The sequence below is a fragment of the Chinchilla lanigera genome, unplaced genomic scaffold, assembly GCF_000276665.1.
Source record: "Chinchilla lanigera isolate Chin_1 unplaced genomic scaffold, ChiLan1.0 scaffold00003, whole genome shotgun sequence".
Taxonomy (NCBI): Eukaryota; Metazoa; Chordata; class Mammalia; order Rodentia; family Chinchillidae; genus Chinchilla; species Chinchilla lanigera.
The window spans coordinates 36275541-36285064 of NW_004955404.1; positions in this window are offsets into that span (position 1 = coordinate 36275541).

Sequence of the window (9524 nt, forward strand, 5' to 3'; positions counted from 1 at the left end):
GCCGCTGAGCTAAATCCCCAGCCCAAAATATATTTTTAATGCACCCCATTTTTGTGTGTCTAGTTGAATCTGTTTATTCTATAAGTGGACTGAAATGCTGTATTGGTGATTTATAGTGTCATATATATCCTTTTGTATATTTTCTTAATAAAATATCTACTTGTTGAGACTGTAACCACATATCTTCATAATTGTCTTAAAATGTTACATTTACTTTATGCAATTTTTGGATAAAATTTCAAATTATAAAACATAGTGACACGTACTCAGGTTATTACTGCCGCATTAAGACAGCACCATGTGATGACACACACCTGTATTTCCAGTACTCTGGGAGGATGAGGAAGGAGGACTGAAAGTTTGACACCCTTATGATCATTTGAAATACCAAACAAGACTGTCTCCCAAAAGGGTCAGGAATGGAACTTAGTGCAAAGGCCTTGGATTTGATTCAGAAGGATGACAGAGAGAGACACAGACAGAGAGACAGAGATAGGATAAAATGAATGGACAAAAAATATTCACTTCATGGGAAATGTACATTTTAATTTTTTGATTCTTTTATTTTCATTTGAAAAGAACAGAAACAACAAAAACAAAAACAGAAACGAAACAACACAAAAGCTATAAAAATGATACAAAATTTCAAATCAAGACAATAGAAAATCAACAATGGTTGTTGTATCAATTATTGTTATCTTCAAAGTAGCTGCTCAGATAGCCAGGTATAGTTATGTAAGACTGAACAAATAATTAAACATTAACTGTTCATTTCAATGAACCAATAAAAAATTAGTAGTGCAATTAGCTTAGGTATCTTGTGTGTATGTATACACACACACACACACACACACACACACACGTATTACTCTTCCTTCTTTGTTTCCTTTCTTCTTTCCCTCATCCCAGTTGTTCTTACTTATTAAGCTGTTTCTTTCCCTTTCACAATGTCTGCTGTACAGTTTAGGTTCTTGCAGGTTCTCACAATAGGGAGACAATATGGTGTTTACACATGTAGGACTGGTTTGTTTTGATTATGAGTATGGTCTCTAGTTGTATCCACTTACCTATGAAAGCCTTGAGTTTTTCTTTATAGCTGAGTAATATTCCATCATATAAAAGTACCGTATTTTTTTATCCATTCTTCAGTTGATGGGCATTTGGGTTATTTCCAAAAGTTTGCTAAGACAAATTGTGCTGCTATGAACATGCTGCACATATATCACTGTGGTATGATGTTTTTAATTCTTTTGGGAAAATACCCAGAAGGAGAATAGCTGGGTTAAATGGGACCTCTAATCCTAATTTTTGAGGAATCTCCAGACTGATTTCCAAAGTAGTTGCACTAGTCTGCACTGCCAACAACAGTGGAAAAGAGTTCCTCTTCCTTCACATGCCCTCTAGCACTTGTTGGTTGATTTCTTAATGGTAGCCTTTCTTACTGAGGTGAAATGAAATCTCAATGTAGTTTTAATTTGCATCTCTTGAATGACCAGTGATGTTGAACAGTTTCTCATGTGTTTGTTTGCCATTTGTATTTCTTTATCTGAGAAGTGTGTATTCATCTCAGATTCCCATTTTCAGATTGGATCTTTGAATTTGTGGGCTCTGAGTTTTTTCAGTTCTTTGCATGTTCTAGATAGAAATCCTTTGTCTGAGGGACAGTTGCTAAGATATTTTCCCACTTTGTGGGTTGTCTTTTCACTCTATTATTGATTTCTTCTCAGATACAAAAGCTTTTTACTAGGATGAGAACCCAGTTGTTGATTCTTTGAATTGTTTCCCGTGAAGTCTGGGTGTTTTTCATGAAGACTGTGCATATCCCTATGTCTTTAAGAGTGCCTATCCCTATGTCTTTAAAAGTGCCTATCCCTTTGTCTTTAAGATTTTGAGATACTTTCTCTTCTAGTAAATTTAGTGATTCTGCTTTAATATTTAAATCTTTGATCTGTTTTGACTTTAGTGCATGGTGATAGCCATGGATCTAGTTTTAGTGTTTGGCATGTAGAAAGCCAATTTTTCCAGCAGCATTTATTATGAGGCTATCTTTCTACCAGTGAAAATGTTTGTACCCTTTGTCAAAGATAAAGTGGCTGAGTGTGTTTGTAGTTGTGTCCACATCTTCTAATCTCTTCCACTGTTCCTGAGGTCTATTTTTTTTTTTTTTTACCAGAACCATGCTGATTTTATCAGTCTGGCTTTGTAGTATAACCTCAAGTCAATGAGTGTGATGTCTCCTGACCTGTCTTTGTTGTCCAGGATTGCCTTTGCTATTCTAGGTCTCTTCTAGTTCCAGTTGAATTTTAGGGTTTATTTTGTCTACTTTTGTGATTTATGCTAATGGTGTTTGATTGGGACTGTATTAAATCTGTATGCAATTTTGGAAGTATGATCATTTTCACTATGTTGGTCTTCCTATCCATAAGCAAGGGATATCTTTCCACTTTCTGATATTCTCTTCAATCTCCTTTTTCAGAGTCCTGTAATCTTCAATATATAAATCTTTTACTTTCATTGTTAGATTGATTCTTAAGCATTTCATTTTTTAAGATGTGATTGTGAAGTATATAGTTTCCCATAATTTCTCTCTCAATAAGTTTGTTGTTTGTGTATAAGAGTGCTATTGAGTTTTGAGTATTGACTTTGTATCCAGCCACACAACTGAATTTGGTCATTAACTCTAGGAGTCTTTTGGTGGAGTTTTGGGGATTTTCTATGTAGGGTATCATGTCATCTGTAAATAATGATAATTTCACTTCTTCCATACCTTTTTTCCTTTTATCTCTCTATTGTCTAATTGCTCTGGCTAATGTTTCCAGAACTATGTTGCAAAAGAATGGTGGTAGTGGACAACCTTGTCTTATTCCTGATTTTGGAGTGAAAGATTTTAATTTTTGTCCATTTACTATGATGTTGACCTTTAGTTTCTCATAGATGGCTTTTATCAGATTGAGATAAAGACCATCTATTCCAATTTTCTGTAGGGTTTATCATGAATGAGTTTTGGAATTTACCATGTCTTTTTATGCATCTATTGAGATTATCATGTGATTTTTGTCACGTGATTTTCTGGCTCTATTGATATGATATATTACATATTTTAAGATTTAAAATGAGAATCAATGACATTTTTGAAGGTAGAATAAGTCAGCAAATAATTCTATTCTATTCAAATAATCAGACACAATGTGCACAGTACTCTTCTTATGATTAGAAAGTCAGTACATACCACTTATAAATTTATCACTTATAAATTTTAGGATAAGATTGGCAGGGCAGGAAACATTGAAGAAGCAACATATGTTCTGTCGATATCATTACGGAATCAGCTAAGCAAGAAAATGGGCCAGAATATATATTCTCACAGATTTAAGATCCTTTGCACTTTATACAAATATAGAAATAGACAAAAAAGTTAAAACTTCCAATTTCCAGTTATTTCAAATTATATATATTTTCGTTAGGAATCTAGGACTTTTTATGACTTCATGTCATTTAGAGTTTAATTACTTTTCTCATATAAGTTTTTAAAGCATTGAATAATATTTTCTGTAGGAGATAAACCCTTTGGGAACCAGATGACAACGTCTTATCCATGTTATTTTGAACTAATGATTTTCACACTTTGGAACCCATTTGTAGTGTTTTGAGAATGCTTTCTTCAGCAGCACATGTACTAAAACTGTAGTGTTTTCAGAAACATACCCAAAAGAGTAAATACAACATGGTCAACATTAGAAAACCATTGAAAACACTATATTGTAGACTGAAAAAATACGAATTTATAATAAATCCAGATAAATCATGTCTTTGACTTTTGACAGAGCAACATATTTTGGCATACAAAGAAATTAAACTCATACATTGGGCCAGGGATATAGCTCAGTGCCACAAGTGCGTACCTGGCAAGCGCAAGGTCCAGAGTTTGATTCCTGGTACCAAAAATCAAAACAAAACAAAACAAAACACACAAACAAACAAAAAAAAAAAACCCATGCAAACTGTTCTTTAGAAATCTGCCTAGTAAATAAACAAATAAATAAAAACAATTAAACAACTCTAGACCCTTTACAAAAATAACAAAAATTGGATCATAGAACAAAAAAAATTGCAAAACTATTACATTTCTGGTAGGCATGATAGAAAATCCAAATGGTCTTAGATTTGGTAAAGACATTTTGCAGTACAGAAGCACAATATGTGAAAGGAAAAAGTTGATGTGCTACATTTCATTTATACTCTGTGAAACAGAATTCTTAAGAGTAAAACAAGAGAAAATATTTACAAATGATATATTTAAGGACTAATATTCAAAGTACATAAAGAACTCTTAAAACCTAATAAGGAGAATGCAAGATTGATCAAAAATTAAAGAGAATAAAAAGTAATAATAAAAAAATTAGAAATAACACAGTTCACTAAATAAGATTGTAGAAATTCAACAATGGTTCTTATATTGCAGATTTTTGTTTTCAAATTAGTTGTTTAGATTACCAGATATAAGCATGCAAAATTGGTGAAGAAAAAAAAAGTAAGCATTAACTGCTCCTTTCAATAAACCAATAGACATCTGCAATACTTTTCGTGTCTTTTTTTTTTTTTTTTTTTTGGTTTTTCTCCGATACCAGGGACCGAACTCACGACCTTGTGCTTGCAGGGCAGGCGCTTTGCCGCTGAGCTAAATCCCCAGCCCCCATGTTGTTTTGTTTTTGCCATTGTTGCTATTTTATTATTTTTTTCTCTTTAAAATAAAAATGTAAAAAAAAACTCAATAAGGAGAAATCCTAATTATGTGGTTACTGTAGCAATTGGTTTAATTCAATAACTAAACAAGTGCTCATTAAGAGAGTATTATATTTTTGAATTTGTGCCAACTTGTTGAGTGTAAAAATTAACAAGTTCAATGCATCCACCAGAAGTAAAAGCAATCAAAATGAGTACCCCACTAAATTATTAGGACACAAAACACATATCTTATAAATAATAATACAGACATTAAAAAACCAAAAATGATTTTCCAAGCTACATTAAAAAAACACACAAAGAGGATGAATTCCTAGGTGACAAAAACACATAAAAATGTAATATACTTACTGAAAATGAAAATCAATAATTTAGAAAGTTAGCTCATATAAAATAACACAAATCTTCACAATGCAATAGCTATCAGACATCTATCAACAACTTTACTGAGGACTTCACAAAGAAATCTTCTATATTCTACCTCAAAACAGGGTAAATTATATTCAACACTGTAGAAAATTTATTATACACTCTGACTCTTTAAAAGTAAAGGACAAATTTAAATGTACATTAAATATTAATAATTTAGAATGGGACCCAAAGACCACTGAATGTACAACCTCAGGTTATAAACAATGTTTTCATCACAAAACTTTGTTCTAATTTCTATCCCAGCACACATATATATGCTACAAACACACAAATCCACAAATTCCATATATCTTCCAATACATTCAAAGCACACAATCCTCCCAGTGGTCTCCCTGAACATATTCTGTCACATATTCTATTTTAATATAAGCAATATATCATATACTTATTTTTTCTCAGTAAATTGAAACCAGTTCCACATGACTCACAATTCCAATCCCTCCATTTCAGTTTATATGTCATCTCCTGACAGTAAAATTTCTTCAGACATTACCACATTGCATTAATTTTAAAACTTTATGATTTATTTTTTCTCTTTTTTCTACACTGTGACTTTAAAGAGCACGTAGTATGCTTGATAATTTTACTACAATATTTTCAGCAACTAGATCAATACTTGAAACATGGAAGGTGGTATTTCAGTTAATGAATAAGACTGGATACTCATTTTTCTATGAGCACAGTAAAAAGGATGAGAATGAAACTGGAAAAATAAAACAGTAATTGAAATTTGAGACAGTGAGATAAATAGAAACATATATCGTATACACATTGTTGTAGTCAGGGTTTTCAAGGGAATGGATTTAATACAGGACACATAATATGTAGGATTATTTTACAATATTCACCCAAAAGTCAATTGCAGAAGAGTGCAAGAGATCTGTCCTCATGCTAGAGATGCAAAGAATCCAGTCAAGCTCCCGGATCCCACGGCATGTCCTACATGAGTCCAGCTGGAGGCCTGGAGCCGACAGCAGTGTGCCAAGCAAGTCCATATCAAGGATCTGCATGAGGAATGCACAAAGGCCAGTGGTAGAAGGTAGGAGTTCTGCACTAGTGGGATGAAGATCCGTGTCACCAGGCTGAAAATTCTGCTCTGGAGCCATGAAGCCACATTCAAGGTGCATCCCAAAGCTCCCCTAAGAGAACAGCAGCCATCCCAGGCGACAGAGAGAACCCAGCAATGGTAGAGATGGGTTCTTTTTACCCACAGCCCTACCAGGACTGGTTATTGGTTGATTTTTTTGATAATAGCCATCCTATCTGAAGTGAGATGAAATCTCAGTATTGCTTTAATTTGTATCTCTCTAATGATCAGTGATGTACAGTTTTTAATATATTTATTTCCAATTTATACCTCATTTGAGAAGTGTCTATTAATTTTACATTCCTATTTTAGGATTCAGTTTTAAAATTTTGGGGACGATCTGATATTTTTTGAGTTCTTTATATATTCTAGAAGAAATGGACAGAGGATACATATGAATTATCAAAACTGAATCAAGAAAATATTACAATTGCAAATAATATCAGTCAATGAAATTGAAGATATAAATTTGAAACCTACCAACAAATTTATATGTATATACAAAGGTAGCTGGGATAGGTGTATTGCTGATGTCTGTGATCTATTGGAAAGAAGAGTTAATTCTTAAAATTTTCTCTTTTTTTGACCAATTCTGCATGCTTGTATCTGGTAGTCAGAATGACTGACCTGAAGACAACAATATACAATATAAGAACCACTGTTGAATTCCTACCATCTTGTATGTTCTTATACTTGCCAGTTTTTTTCTATTATTTGTTATTGTCTTTGATTCTTTGATCAATCTCACATACTTACATCTGGCGTACTGAGCAACTTCATTGAACATAGCAGTATGTAGTGTAGCAACCATTGTTAATTGGCATCATTTTGTTTTGAGGTCATGTATCATTTGTATTGTTTCTGTGTTGTTTTTTTTTTTTGCTTTTGTCTTCATTGTTGCTGTTTTATTAGCTTTTTTCTCTTAAGAAATAAAAAGTAAATAAAATAAATAAGAACCTACCAACAAAGAAAAGCCCAGGTACTGATGGATTCACTGCTGAATTCTGCAAGAAATTTAGACACTGTAATGCCACTGCTCTTTAATCTCTTTAGTGAAATTGGAAGGGAAGGAATACTCACAAACTCATTCCTGAAAGTAAGCATTACTCTGATACCAGAGAAAGATCTAATAAAAAATAGAACTACAGGCAATCTCAATAATGGACACAGACACAAAAATTCTCAATAAGATTCAGCCAAACAGAATGCGGTAAATAATCAAGAAGATTGGGGGGCTGGGGATTTAGCTCAGCGGCAAAGCGCCTGCCTGGCAAGCGCAAGGTCATGAGTTCGGTTCCCGGTACCGGAGAAAAACCAACCAAAAAAAAAAGAAGATTGTACACCATAACCAAGGAGGACTCATCCCAAGGATGGAGGGATGGTTCAACATAGGCAATTAAGTAAAGGTAATATATCATATGAACAAAGCCAAGGACAAAGATTTTTGAAAAAATATTATTTGTATATGGAATTCACTGGTTATTAATAGTTTTATGGAAACCTCAGCAAAGCATGAATAAACAATTTTTAAGAAAATCATTTAATCATTTACTTAGTATGCATCTGCTAGTGGAATTAAATGACTAATACATAGTTAATACTATTTCTTACACACAGAAATGTGATAAAATGCTTGAGGAATAATGATTACTACAGTTTTCTTTGATACGTATTGAGTGAGAGAAAGGCTTATAATGCTTGAGAATAACAGGAAATCAAAGCAACTTGTCCCAACAGGAAGGAGTAATACACACAGTTCCATAACTGCCTGTTAGTGGTCACCTTCACAATGCATCAATTTTTACATGATTTTCTCCTTATAGCTCTATTTTTTTTTTTTGTCTTATACAGATATCAGTCCTATTGGTTGGGACCGTCTTTAATTCATCTGCTCAGATTAACTTGATTACATTTACAAAGACTCTATTCCCCACAATGTCATCTTCTCTGGATACTGGAGATTAGTATTTTAGCATTTTGTTTTTAGCAGAAAGCAATTTAACATAACAACTTCAGATTACTTAAATTCAGAATTCTGCAAAGAATTCATGCTTATAATTGCAACATTCTGAGAGTGTTGACGGAAGATCACAAGTTCAAGGCCAACCTGAGAAACTTAGCAATTAAGCAAGACAATGTTTCAACATAAAGTATATACAAAGGGCTAGAGATGTAGTTCAATGTGAAACTCCTGAATTGCACTACCAGTAACAAAAACCATATATAAATAAAATAATAAGCAAATAAAACCAAGACTTGAATATTACAATGTACATTTCTTCTTCCTATTTCTGATACATACCTCCACTGTGGAGTATCTGTGTAATCACTTTGATATGAATATTTTAAATAAGTGGTTTTCACACAAGGGCTCTTGTGTCATCAAGTCATATTTAGAAAAGAATTTCCAGGAGCCTGAACCCTGGATTCTGTACACAGAAGAAATGAATTTCTATTGGCAAGCCAAGAAGATACAGAAAGCTTACTTTGATTATCATGCACAAAAATGTTAAGAGAAAGTTAAACTGGCAAATACTCAGTATTGAATTCTTAACACAACATTTAAAATAAGAAAACTACATGGAATTATCTTAATTTCACAACTCATAGTTCAGATTGTATTCATATAGCTAAACTTTCTCAAGATACATTATGCACTATATCTCTAAAGCATTTTTAAATGTAAAAATAAATGTGATTTAAAATTCTGTCTTCAAATACTTCAATGCATTAAAAAGAGTGTATTTTTTTCACATACTTTTACTGTTCCTGTTATTTAAGTTTCTGAGAAGCCAAAGTATTATCAGAATTTTTTTTCTGAACATGGTTAATTATGATTCCTTTTCTTATCTGTTTGGAAAGAATATGGGTATGGGGCCTGCAGACAAGATTAGACAAGGTATTTACAGTCACATATTCACTCATGTATATATTTGCACAATGATTTAACAGATATTTTGGTGCCTATCTTGTTTAATAATATAGTTACAGTTAGGTGTAATATAGTGAAATATGTAGGCAGGCTGTAACTTGCATTGAGTTTATAGAACATGGGAGAGATGTAAATAAAAAAATAAGGACACAGATGTATAATTAAATACTGCAAAAATGTTATTAAAGAAAGCACAGAGGGAAGTATGAAAGTATACAGCAAAGAGATGTAACCTCACCCAGGCTAATCTGAGAACATCTCCCTGAGAAAATAGTATCCAAAGTGAGCTATAAAAGTTGAACATGAACTAATGGTAAAAGAGAGCATGGT